We start from the raw sequence: 14,317 nt of genomic DNA, 5'->3' as shown, positions 1-14,317 counted from the left end.
ACTTTTTTTTTGTCAAAATGACTAAGATTGTCTAATCTATTTTTTTTTTTTTAATAAGTGCCAAAATTAACACTGCTTTATTCCCGATTCCGCTTTCATTCTTGTTATTGCACTGGTATGCATATAAGACGGAGCGATTTGAGTAGACCCAATTGTAATCCGACGGCTGCTGCAACTGCTGTTTATAATGGTACTCTTTCCTCTATCTTAAGCCAGGGGGTTTAGGTAATTAAACCGTAGAGAACACTATATCAGCAGGGTTGATTTGCAGGAAGCTGTACAGTGTTAATATTGACAATGATAATCACTTTGGTATATACCAGTGCAATCAAATGTGTTATTCAATTGTTTTGAATGATAAATATTTTCATGAAAGCGACAACAATATAGTTACATCCGATATAAGCTATGCCATGTTGTCCCAACCCACATAACTGTTGATGTGTAACCCCTCCGATGTCATAATTATCTGCAATGGAGCTTTTTTTCCCCTACTCTTAAACTAATGTTGCTCTGTGTCCTCCATACAGCCTCTTCTCATGCGTAGGCTACATGCTTTGCAAGGGCGGTCCTCTGTAGCTCAGTTCGGTAGAGCCGGGCGCTTGCAATGCCAGGATAGTGGGATTGATTCCCGGGACAAAAAAAGAAGAACCATGCATCACTTTTAAGTCGCTTTTGATGAAAGTGTCTGCTAAATGGCTTAAATTATTATTGTTTGTATATTACATCTCATTTAATGAATGTCTTCTCCTTGTGTTTTTCCTCTTAGTGCCTGACTGTGGTGTGTCCCAGAGGAACATTAGTCCACATCACCAGGGTCCCCTGACTTGACTTGAAGCGTGTTTTTATATCTGATGCTCTTCCAGAAGACAGAGTACCACTGCACCGTGGCTGGGGACTTCTAGGGAAGATACCCCTACATTCACTCCACTGTTTGGAAAAAGGGTAAGAACTTTCATCCTGACTAGCGTCCTGTCCAGGGGGTGGTAGGCTACATCAAGCTCCCTCACTCTACATAAACAGGAGAGAGGGTCCTGCCCTATGGGCCACTCTGGTCTCAGACAAGGCTTAGTTTCATCCTGAGATCAGTTCAATGGGAATGAGGGTGTCATCATGGAGAAACTAATGGACAAAGGGATTTTTGTACAATGAGTACATGATGTGTTCCTAAGTAGAAATGTAGAAGCACGCGCATCTAGGAGAACGATGACTAAAAGTTAGTGAATTAAAGTTTTGGGGAATGATCCATGCTCAATCAAGCACAATTATTAGGTGAGACCAATATACTATCACTTGATAGTATATAATGAACGACGCCCAGCATAAGAAACAATGCCTTTTTTTGCGACTTGTACAAATCATACTCGCACACCTCATGTAGCCTAGCCCATAGGCATATATGTTTTGATTAGGTTAGTATCACAACTAAAGTGTCAAATTGCTTCATTTTAAGAAGTTCTTTATCCACATTACGCTTTTCACCATAAAATGCACCTTTATAATAAAAGCATTACATGCATAATTACATTTGTGGTTACTTTTGATAATGGTGTTTTCCCCTAATGGAACATTTGCTCTTATAGCCTATAACCATTCACAATTTGACAAGCACTTGATAATGCCTCAAATTTCAAGCCAGCATCCCCTTTGTGGCCGTAATGCACCCTAAAAAAAAATCCATGCCTTTTGCATCCAGGAGAGTTGCATTGTGCCCTTCTCCCTGAGTGTGCTGCACAATCCGAAGCTCACACGGCTCTCTATCACGTGATCGGGTCTCTCTCACAGGCTACAAGTGAAGACCGACACATCGGGGACACAACTACGTGCGTCCTTATCCAATTCCAAGGTGCATATTGAAGATATTGGATGCACTGTTCACATTAACTTTTTGTCAGCCAACAAGATGAGTAGGCCTAACAAACAGCAAAAATCTACTATCCCCCATAGTACAAAAGTCGACCTATTCTGTGCGAGAAATACATTTTCCAAACCGCCTGGGATGCGATAGATCCCAAATGAATACAACCACTAGCATAATTTTTTTTTTTTTTTTTGAAGCAATGTGGCTGATGCTACAGATCAGAACTTTTAGCTTAAAATGTTGATGAACCTTTAGGCTATTTCTTCACATTATAAGCGCAGCAATGCGCACATGGTTATAAGAGCAAGAGTTCCATTAGGGGAAAACACCATTATCAAAAGTAACCGCAAATGCAATTATGCATGTAATGCTTTTATTATAAAGGTGCATTTTATGGTGAAAAGCGTAATGTGGATAAAGAACTTCTTAAAATTTAAGCAATTTGACCACTTTAGTTGTGATACTAACCTAATCAAAACATATATGCCTATGGGCTAGGCTACATGAGGTGTGCGAGTATGATTTGTACAAGTCGCAAAAAAAGGCATTGTTTCTTATGCTGGGCATCATTCATTATATACTATCAAGTGATAGCCTATTAATTGTGAATGATATACTAATATTGTCACCCATCAGACTATTCTTGATTTAATCTTTACATATACTAAATAATATATGTGTGACATTTGTTATGATTTTTAATGGACCGTTATCATGCACCTGTATCGAAACAACCGGGGCAGCGGGAAAAAATACATGTAATCTATTCACTTAAATAGCAAATGGAGGACGCTTTTCCCGTGGTTGATTTTCATGCCCTCCAGGTAGACTATACTCCTGTTGTAAATATAAGCAATGTGCTTAATATTAGTAAACTTTAAAAAAGAAATTGTAGTAAGCCTAGCCTATAGAAAGCTGATCACATCCTCCCCTATTTAGTAGAGGCCATCGCCCTGTTTTCTCCCACAATTGCATAGCCTTTAGAAATGCTGCGCAACATGAGCTCATGGGCTCTCATGAAGCGTTTGATTCGAATTTTGCATACATTTGCATATAATTATTATTATTCAGGACAAGGCATAGATTTTTTTTTTTAGAGGCTATTACGGCCACGCAAGGGGACATGGCCGTCGATGCCGCTGGGAAATTCAAGGCCTGTTATATTCAAGGCCTCTTTTCAGCAGAATCCATTTGCTTTCCAACCTGTTTCCCCTGCGATTGTATTTGAAATATTGTGAAATGCCTGTTTTGAGTTCACTGACAGATTTGATGCACATTCCCATCTGTAGCCATACCTTGTGATTGAGCTACACACAATCCATTTTGTTAGGCCATTTTTTGAAAAATAAGTTATTTATATACTGTGGCTAAATTATAGTCCTACTCCTAGTGTAGTATTCTGAACTCTTTCATTTATTTCTGAACAGACCACAGTAATTCTATAACTTTGGCAAATGTATTTCAATTTATCCGGGGTGCTGCGGCATCTCCGGCACCCTTCCCACGGTTATGATTCTATAAGGAAATAAATGAAGAAGTGCAACGCTAGTAAGATGACAGTTTCAGGCTCATGTCTGTTAGACCAGACGGGGGGAGCGAGATCATAGAAAGTGAATCTCATTCTAGTTCTGTTAGATACAAGCACGCTTCTCTCTCTCTTGCTCTCTCGCTCTCTCGCTCTCTCTCTCTCACAAAACCAAAATGTTGTGCCCAACCATAAACTCGGGCCAGTCTAACACAAAACAATTCTAAGAATATCAGGTTTTCACATTGTATTTTTTATGAGGCAGGAGAATTACGGAGGATTTAACTTTGCAAACAAGTGAAAAAGAGTTTTCATGTTAAGAGAGGTACTGGATCCTGGCAAATGGGTTCCGGAACAAAACAGTTCAAAATTGAGAGGTGCTGGATTCTGTTCCGGCAGGATCCAGCTCAAATTAAGCACTACGACCAGCTATCTAAACTTTTAGTTATCATGGTCAACTTACCAATCAGGGGTGCCCTCATTAGATAATTTTTTTTGTCACTATCAGTCATATCATATTAAAAACGGCAAGCATTTCTCTCCACCCTTTAGCAAAATGTGTAGAATTTCAGAAAATATGCAAAACTGTAAAACTGCACATTTTTCTCTCGGACCCATGGCAAAATGCATCAAATTAAATTAAACTGCAAAATGTAAATGTGTAGAATTGCAGGAAATTCACTCTAAAAATTCACATTTTCCTTGGGGCCCCCAAAAAGGCTAGGGCTGGCTCTGACTGCATGTGTGGGTATGGATGTGGATATGCAAACCAGCGAGGGTTCCACCCCCATCACTTGTTGTCCATCCCTGATCTAGCTGCTTTGAGTTTATTAGTTCTCATCGAGAAGTTGCTTTTATTTAATAGTAGCCTGTTGTTGGGTTGATGTTATTACCCAGTCTATTTATATCCTCTTAGGAACACAATTTCTAAATGTCTGCTGTTAACAAATACAAAGTTATTGTTGTACGACACCACAGGTAAGTTCTTTGACTATTCATGTGTACTGCATTAATGAAAAAAATTGCATTTTGGCTCTTAGACATTTTATCTCAACAACTTGAAATGTTCTTCACCTTCTATAGGGAAGTGATGGAGGAGGATGAATTATGAACTTTCATGAATAATTGAAAGCAATTGGCAGGTTTGAATAATTAATGTGAGAAAGGCATCTCTTGGAGCCGGTTGCTGTGCTGGGATTAACTCGCAACGCTGCCGGATCCTGCAAGGCTTCTTCAGGCTGGAGATTAGCCAGTCTGGACAGACATAACTTTGTCAGATGATGCATATTCAAGACTTCTTGAGGTCCTTTTGATCGTAATTGGACCAGTAACTCCGTAGTCGGCACAGGCAAAACTCACCTACTCCACCACAGAATAGCTGCAGACGGAGATGTGCTTAGTGGACTCGGGTGTGGAGACTTGTTTTCCAGTCATAACAACCTCTGAGGCCGTCACTATCACGATTGCACATGAATAATGAATGAGCAGTCTCTCAGAAAAAACATATGCAAGCACACTACCGATACATGGGCTAAATGCATATCCAACAGCACCTTCTACACTTTGTTTTCACTCATTCTTTCACCCAGACTACAATCCATGAACATTTTAACGGTGATTCTTTGGACTTGGCCCAGAGCAGGGGAACTGACGGCTGCTGTCTGTCTGGCCGTAGCCTGGCCGCCTAGCCTCAGTCCCTTTCCCTGACTCGGTACCTGTGGCTCTCGGGCCTCGTTCCAAAGCACTAGCCCAGAGCTTTCTGACCCCCAGGAGGGTACTTTAAAAGACATGCTCACACAGGAGAAAAGATGCTGAGGACATCCACTAAACTGATGGGACCCAGGTGGCACTAAACCGCAGAGGGCAGTGTGATAGTTCATACTGACAAGCCAGTCAGAAGGTTGGCATTTACGTGCAGAAAGGTTTGATAGAGCCGAGGAGACGAGGTCAGCAGCAGCACTCTAGTGTGAGTTTTACTTGCCTTTGGCTTTACCCCTTAAAATGGGCCTATACTCACACAAATATATAAACGCTTTGAGAGAAGAGTGGGAGCACATCGTGATAACCATAAGTTTTTCTAGTGTTTTCCAATAACTATCCTAAATGTCCATGAATCATTGAACTGTCTTACACTATGGTAATTTGGTGTGTATCAGAATGTGTTGGGGAAATACAAAATTACTAAGCTAAGGACCCTTGGACTAAACACCTCCCTCTGCAACTGGATCCTGGACCTCCTGACGGGCTGCCCCCAGGTGGTAAGGGTAGGTAACAACACATCCACCACTCTGATCCTCAACACGGCGGGCCCCTCACGCAAGCATTGCAAAATACATTTAGAGATCTAGATTATTCAATTATTTCACCCACACTGCTCGCACGTGCCAACGAGCGTCTGCGTTGCCATGGGCTAAAATAGAAGGCAGTTCTATTTCTGATGCAGATCGCGCTGCAAGGCCTTCCTCTCCCATCTCCTCATTGGTTTATAGAAGCAGGTACTCGCGTGCCATCTCCTCATTGGTTATACCCATGTGGGTGACTGAAAGACATGCGAGGTCAGTCGCGGTAATGCACCTAATTTATGAAAGTTGTCAATCGCAATACAAAGTCAAGAGAAGAAAAAGCCTGGAAGGATGAGAGACGAGGAGAAAAGATTCGTTTGACCAATTTATGTGTGGATTAATTGGTCGAGTAGAAGATCTTGTACATTTCAGGTAAAATAACAACTCAATGCAAGCTCCAACACCATCATTAAGTTTGACACAAGGGTGCCTGATCACCGACAACGATGTGACTTGGCCGTGTGATGCCAGGACAACAACCTCTCGCTCAACGTGATCAAGAAAAAGGAGACGATTGTGGACGACAGTAAAAGGTGGGCTGAGCATGCCCCCATTCTCATTGACAGGGCTTGAGGGGAGCAGGTTGAGAGCTTCAAGTTCCTTGACGTCCACATCACCAACAAACTAACATGGTCCAAGCACACCAAGACAGTCGTGAAGAGGGCACGACAAAACCACCTATTCCCCCTCAGGAGATTGAAAAGATTTGGCATGGGTCCTCAGCTCCTCAAAGTTTTACAGCTGCACCATCGAGAGCATCCTGGTTAACTGCATTGTTGGTTAAGGGCTGTATCCGGAGCATGTGCCAAATACAATTTGATTTGGAACAGGCATCTATTCGGCTCTGACTCAGCACCGCCAGGCTCACTCTCGGATGGAGCTGTGTCTGTTTAAGTAGTAGGCTGGAGCTAAATCACAGCCATGCAACTTTGGCACATAATTAAAGAGAAGACAGTCAATCGGGTCTCCTACAAAATATTAGCGTCTTTGACACTGCATGCAATGACACTTGGTTAGGGTTTTTTGAGATCAGCATGGAGGCAAACGACAAAAAAGCCTTTAAGCAGGTTATTCTGAGCATCGCCAGCAGTCTGGTGTGGCGTTCTTTAGATCCATGCCCCCTCGATAGACCGCGAGCTGGCAGATGGTCTCTGTGCTGGGCGTGTGTGTGTGTGTGTGTTGCTCTGCTGTGCCCTCTACCTCACCCCAGACGGCCAGCCTTTGATGTCATCCCTGTTCCCCCTTGTTTGCCCTGATTGATCAATTGTGTTCTGAATGGCCTGGTTCTTCTGCAGGTAGGGTATGTGCTGCAGCACCTGTTACAATATGACCGCATGTCGTCCCCACCAGCCGTCCTTAAATTTGACCTGAATGTGTTCCACGAGAGGTTGCTTTGCTGCCCAAACATCAGAACTGGTTTAGCTGTTGTTAATGAGAGCACAGCAGAGCTCCCCAGTGGACGGACAGTTGTTGAAGCTTGTTGGAGAAAGGGTTGGCTACCCATTGGGAAGAGATGCAGGTATTGCTGAGTGATTTAGTGCTTTTTTGAGGTCTGTTTCAGTTCAATTATTACAAAATAATCACGTACTTCGGTTTATTAAAACAATTAATAGAACTCCTATGATAGTAATGACTGCATTACTGCTTATCACTTAGCCATAGTTTATTCACATTACTTTAATAAAATATTAGTTGTATATATTACATTTGTTTTATTTGATGACTTTATTATTTCTTTCCAAGTCATCTCATCTCTGTAGAGCTGCTGCCTATGCTATCTGACAAAATCACTATTTTAGTAGTTCTTCAATACTTGCGATCACTTAGATCATGTATTTTCAGGCAGAGATATATTGCGAAGCAGTCAAGCAACTGCTCTCTCCCTCTCGATCACATGATCACCGAGTCTACAAAACATTAAGAACAACTTCCTAACATTGAGTGTGTCCCTCTTTGTCCTCAGAATAGGCTCGATTTGTCATGGCATGGACTCTACAAGGTATCAAGCGTTCCACAGGGATGCTGGCCCATGTTGACTCCAATGCTTCCCACAGTTGTCAAGTTGACTGGATGGCCTTTGGGTGGTGGACCATTCTTGATTCACACGGGAAACTTCAAACTCAGAATCGTTGCAGTTCTTGACACAAACCGGAATGCCTGGCACCTACTACTATACCCCATTCAAAGGCTCTTAAATCCTTTGTCTTGTCAACTCACCCTCTGAATGGCACACATACACAATCAATTTTTTCTAGTCCCAGTAATTTAGGTACTCCTAAATAAAAATTCCAGGTCGCACAGTGAAATATTTAGCAACAAATATGAGTAAAATGGTCGCATTGTAGAGCCATGTTTGGAGAGACTGCGCATTGAGCTCAGAGAAAACCACCAATGACGGTCAATTACTTGTTTATAAAATGAAAAATAAAATGTTAAATCGCTCAGCACTAAATGCAGGAAAGGGAGAATGAAAGGAGGGCCCCTTTTAGAGAGTGAGATGATGCAGCTGATTATTGGCCGAATACCTGCTTGCTTCACCCTGAAAGGTAGTCTTTCACATTGTTTCAGTGTGCTTGCCTTTTCTTTTAGAATACACACACAGACACTCCGACGGAGAGAGACAGACAATTCTACTTTTGCAAGGCCCTGCTTTTTATCACCAGCTCTTTGGGTTCCATCTCTGCTCCCCGAGCATTAAGGCAGTCTTCACATCATTTAATATTTTATTGTACGCTCAGAGCCAAATACTGACACGTAAGAGATTAGTTCCATATCCGTAACGCACTCGGAGAAGAAAAAGCAGGAACACAAGTCCATGAACGTCGTCGGTTATGCTGTGAAAGAGAGGGAGAGAGAGCGCAGAAATGTTTCCATCGCCTCCCCTCCCTCCTCCACCCCTACCCCCACGGCACTGCTCGAACAAGACCCCATCGCCATTCTCTTCAGCTGCTGTTCAACTCAATTATCTGAATGGCTGAGTACTAGCCTGTACCCTTTTAATAGTGGCATGTTGTGTTTAGGAATTCTCTGCAAGCTGGCAATTACAATGGCGGGGGAGGAGGGGGCCACATTAAACTACCCCCTCCCTCACCTGCCTTCCTCTGCACCAAGCCAAATTAAATAGTAAAGGTGACTCTCTTTCACTCTCACCTCCTTTCTCTTGCGCTCCCTTTCCCCTCTCAAGCTCCCTCTATACTCTTGCTCGGAGTCAGGCTTCTATTCTCCTTTTTATTTAGTTTTGGTTGTATTTTATATGTCTGGTATTATTTTTACAGAACGATGTGCATATGGTAGTTTATGTAAGATATTTTGTGTGGTAATCCTGCTTTAGTCACATATGCTCAAGTTGGTGGCTCAAGATGTCATGTCTGAACAATTGCTTGTTTTCTCTTAATCGTTTTTGTATTTATTTTTTTATATATACAGTGGGGCAAAAAGTATTTAGTCAGCCACCAATTGTGCAAGTTCTCCCACTTAAAAAGATGAGAGATGCCTGTAATTTTCATCATAGGTACACTTCAACTATGACAGACAAAATCCAGAAAATCACATTGTAGGATTTTTAATGAATTTATTTGCAAATTATAGTGGAAAAATAAGTATTTGGTCACCTACAAACAAGCAAGATTTCTGGCTCTCACAGACCTGTAACTTCTTCTTTAAGAGGCTCCTCTGTCCTCCACTCGTTACCTGTATTAATGGCACCTGTTTGAACTTGTTATCAGTATAAAAGACACCTGTCCACAACCTCAAACAGTCACACTCCAAACTCCACTATGGCCAAGACCAAAGAGCTGTCAAAGGACACCAGAAACAAAATTGTAGACCTGCACCAGACTGGGAAGACTGAATCTGCAATAGGTAAGCAGCTTGGTTTGAAGAAATCAACTGTGGGAGCAATTATTAGGAAATGGAAGACATACAAGACCACTGATAATCTCCCTTGATCTGGGGCTCCACGCAAGATCTCACCCCGTGGGGTCAAAATGATCACAAGAACGGTGAGCAAAAATCCCAGAACCACACGGGGGGACCTAGTGAATGACCTGCAGAGAGCTGGGACCAAAGTAACAAAGCCTACCATCAGTAACACACTACGCCGCCAGGGACTCAAATCCTGCAGTGCCAGACGTGTCCCCCTGCTTAAGCCCGTACATGTCTGAAGTTTGCTAGAGAGCATTTGGATGATACAGAAGAAGATTGGGAGAATGTCATATGGTCAGATGAAACCAAAATATAACTTTTTGGTAAAAACTCAACTTGTTGTGTTTGGAGGACAACGAATGCTGAGTTGCATCCAAAGAGCACCATAACTACTGTGAAGCATGGGGGTGGAAACATCATGCTTTGGGGCTGTTTTTCTGCAAAGGGACCAGGACGACTGATCCGTGTAAAGGAAAGAATGAATGGGGCCATGTAACGTGAGATTTTGAGTGAAAACCTCCTATCAGCAAGGGCATTGAAGATGAAACGTGGCTGGGTCTTTCAGCATGACAATGATCCCAAACACACCGCCCGGGCAACAAAGGAGTGGCTTCGTAAGAAGCATTTCAAGGTCCTGGAGTGGCCTAGCCAGTCTCCAGATCTCAACCCCATAGAAAATCTTTGGAGGGAGTTGAAAGTCCATGTTGCCCAGCAACAGCCCCAAAACATCACTGCTCTAGAGGAGATCTGCATGGAGGAATGGGCCAGAATACCAACAACAGTGTGTGAAAACCTTGTGAAGACTTACAGAAAACATTTGACCTCTGTCATTGACAACAAAGGGTATATAACAAGGTATTGAGATAAACTATTGTTATTGTCCAAATACTTATTTTCCACCATAATTTGCAAATAAATTAATTAAAAATCCTACAATGTGTTTTTCTGGATTTTTTTTCTCATTTTGTCTGTCATAGTTGAAGTGTACCTGCGATGAAAATTACAGGCCTCATCTTTTTAAGTGGGATAACTTGCACAATTGGTGGCTGACTAAATACTTTTTTCCCCCACTGTATATATGTACCTGTTCTTTCAGGATGAAAAGAGCAGTCATGTTATTTGTCTGTGTTTCTGCTGTTCCTGTAATGCCAGCAGATTTGTTGTGTTGTCGCGAGAGTATTGTTCACGTTCATAGAAATTCAAATCTTCCGACTTGGAAAAATATCAATGTTCATTGGGGCGGCAGGGTAGCCTAGTGGTTAGAGCGTTGGACTAGTAACCGAAAGGTTGTTGGATCGAATCCTCGTGCTGACAAGGTAAAAATCTGTCGTTTTGCCCCTGAACACGGCAGTTAACCAACTGTTCCCCGGTAGGCCATCATTGTAAATAAGAATATGTTTTTAACTGACTTGGTTAAATAAATAAAATATGTATCAAGGGATACAGACTGTGTTTTCCTTTTTAAAATGTTTTAAATTACTATTTCAATGCCTTTTTTACACCACTGGTGAAAGGGGATCGTGTAGTGGAAAAAAATAATATTATTAGGTTCTGAGGAAAATGCCCTCTTCCACTTAGTCTTCTCCCTGTGGTGTGCTCCAGTCAGCTACCTCTGAACATGCCTCATCCACCGGAGTGTTATTGCAGGACCCCCTCCCTCCCCACCAGACTGGACTCCCTGTGCTTTTTGAGTCCTTCACCCCACCCTTCGTCTCCTCTTCTCCCCAACTGGGACACCATTGGAGCAGGGGGAATGTAATGGCCTTAAAGTGGATGAACTTCAGGCTGAAATGACCCCATGTTAGTGAGATGCTGTTGCCATGATGCCAATTGCTCCCAAGTGCATTGACGCTCCGTTTCTCCAGTCGCAGCGCCTTGTCATCTTAACCTTAACAGTGGTGTAACTTTGTATCCCCTGTGTAACTTGATAGTGAGGTCACATGGTACAGTCAATGCCTCTAATCGCTGTGAGTATTTAACGCCACAGATATAATGCACGGAATGCCCTCTCCCTTTGTTTCCTTTGGATTGCTCTGGGAGCTGGCATTATTTTTTCAATAGAATGTAGTAAAAATACATAGTGAAAAATGGGACTAAAAATGAACCAAAATAAAACCTCCATTGTGAAATGTACTGTGTCTGTCTGTAAAATGCATGTATAATCTGGAAGTAGAAGCCTAAGTGTTGTTGTTCATTAGTTTGCTCCAATTAGACGAGGAATGGTAGGGTTAGGGGAAAATATAATTTCAGAGGTTTGGACACACCTACTCATTCAAGGGTTTACGTTGTAGAATAGTAGTGAAGACATCAAAACTATGAAATGACACACATGACACATGGTCATTGTCCTGTTGGAATCATGTAGTAACCAAAAAAGTGTTAAACAAATGAACATATATTTTAGATTTAAGATTCTTCAAAGTAGCCACCCTTTGCCTTGATGACAGCTTTGCACACTCTTTACATTCTCTCAACCAGCTTCATGATGTAGTCACCTGGGATGCATTTAAATTAACAGGTGTGCCTTGTTAAAAGTTAATTTGTGGAATTTCCTTCCTTATGTGTTTGAGGTAATCCGTTTCATGAGGAATGTTTTTCAATCAGTCTTGAAGGAGTTCAAACATATGTTGAGCACTTGTTGGTGGCTTTTTCTTCACTCTGCTATCCAACTCATCCCAAGCCATCTCAATTGAGTTGAGGTTGGGGAATTGTGGAGGCCAGGTCATCTGATGCAACACTCAATCACTCTCCTTCTTGGTTAAATAGCCCTTACACAGCATGGAGGTGTGTTTTGGGTCATTGTCCTGTTGGAAAACAAATGATCGTCCCACTAAGTGCAAACCAGATGGGATGGCGCATCGCTGCAAAATGCTGTGGTAGCCATGCTGGTTAAATGTGCCTTGTTCTAAATAAATCACAGACAGTGTCACCAGCAAAGCACCATCACACCACCACCTCTATGTTTCACGATGGGAACCACACATGCGGAGATCATCCATTCACCTTCTCTGCGTCTCACAAAGACACATCGGTTCAAACCAAAACTCTAAAATTTTGACTCATCAGACCAAAGGACAGATTTCCACTGGTGTAATGTCCATTGCTCGTGTTGCTTGGCCCAAGCAAGTTTCTTCTTATTGGTGTCCTTTTAGTAGTGGTTTCTTTGCAACAATTTGACCATTAAGACCTGATTCATACAGTCTCTTCTAAACAGTTGATGTGTCTGTTACTTGAACTCTGAAGCATTTATTTGGGCTGCAATTGCTGAGGCTAGTAACTCTTATGGACTTGTCCTCTGCAGCAGAGGTACTCTGGGACTCCCTTTTCTGTTGTAGTACACATGAGAGCCACTTTCATTATAGCGCTTGATGGTTTTTGCGACTGCACTTGAAGAAACTTTCAAAGTTCTTGAAATGTTCCTCTTTGACTGACCTTCATGTCTTAAAGTAGTGATGGACTGCAATTTCTCTTTACTTATTTGCGCTGTTCTTGCCATAATATGGACTTGGTCTTTTACCAAATAGGGCTATCTTATGTATACCGCCCCTACCCTGTCACAACACAACTGATTGATTGGCTCAAACGCATTAAGAAGGAAAGACATTCCACATTTAACTTTTAACAAGGCACACTTGTTAATTGAAATGCATTCCAGGTGACTACCTCATGAAGCTGGTTGAGAGAATGCCAATAGTGTGTAAATCTGTCATCAAGGCAAAGGGTGGCAACTTTGAAGAATCTCAAATATAAAATATATTTTGTTTTGTTTTACACTTTGGTTACTACTTCATTCCATACGTGTTATTTCGTCGTGTTGATGTCTTCACTATTATTTTACAATGTAGAAAATAGTAAAAATAAAGAAAAACCCTTGGAACTTTTGACTGGTACTGTATATTTTACAAAATAAATATGGGGGATTGGAAATTATGCAGACAATAACAACATTGATTAAAGCCACAATCTAGCTGCAATTTTCAAGCTGATCTACCCCCTAAAAAATACAAATAAATACGTAGTTTGAAAAACCTAGGGCGTGTTTAGTGTCATGGTGGACACACAATCGAAGAGGAAATGGGGGTTAGTAGTATTCAGTATAACAGCACATTGCTGTTCTCCGTTAAGGGAAATAGACTGGGGACTACAAGTGGCTCTAAAATGTCCATTCGCTCTGCGCCTACTGGCTAGGCAAGGTTTGCACATTCTGAATGACTCGTAATTATTTCTTCAGGGTCGAAATATGTAGTAGCTATTGAGTTTTTGATCTGATCTGTCTAATTTGTAAGCCAATCTCAGTCATTTAAGATAAGGGACCCGGCAAAGTGGAAGATATTGGTTGTGGTGTGTTTGCTCATGGCTAGAGAGGAAGAGAAAAGGTGCGGCAGTCTCCCTGCGTTTCTGATTCGAGGAGCCAGCGAGTGAGTGTCATTGATCCGGATGTTTTTAAGATGCGTGCTGCAGCCCGAGTCATCCCTGGTGTTTCAGAACGGCATTGCTGATTCAAGAAGACGGACAGCAGTGAGATTTGTGATTGCACATCTCCCGCTCAGAGTTCCGAGAAAAGGCTGGCATGCAATCGACACGTTTCCGCTGTGCACCTTCAATCGACTCTTGCAGCCCTATTTTTCCTACTTTGTTCTTATTGACTGTGCTCCTTTTATAGTG

General features: G+C 42.0%; 1 protein-coding gene across 1 annotated transcript in view; it reads left to right on the top strand.

Moving 5' to 3' along the window:
- LOC110534188 (bifunctional heparan sulfate N-deacetylase/N-sulfotransferase 1) overlaps positions 1-14,317 on the top strand; it is a 106,322-nt gene that overhangs the window by 32,745 nt on the left and 59,260 nt on the right. The window contains exon 2 of the mRNA XM_036933298.2: positions 770-945. The gene's annotated coding sequence lies outside the window, so the exon portion shown is untranslated. The remainder of the gene's footprint in view (positions 1-769; positions 946-14,317) is intronic.

Source organism: Oncorhynchus mykiss, chromosome 10 (assembly GCF_057628025.1).
Source record: "Oncorhynchus mykiss isolate SJ-2025 chromosome 10, ASM5762802v1, whole genome shotgun sequence".
NCBI lineage: Eukaryota > Metazoa > Chordata > Actinopteri > Salmoniformes > Salmonidae > Oncorhynchus > Oncorhynchus mykiss.
This window is presented reverse-complemented; position numbering and strand designations above follow the sequence as displayed.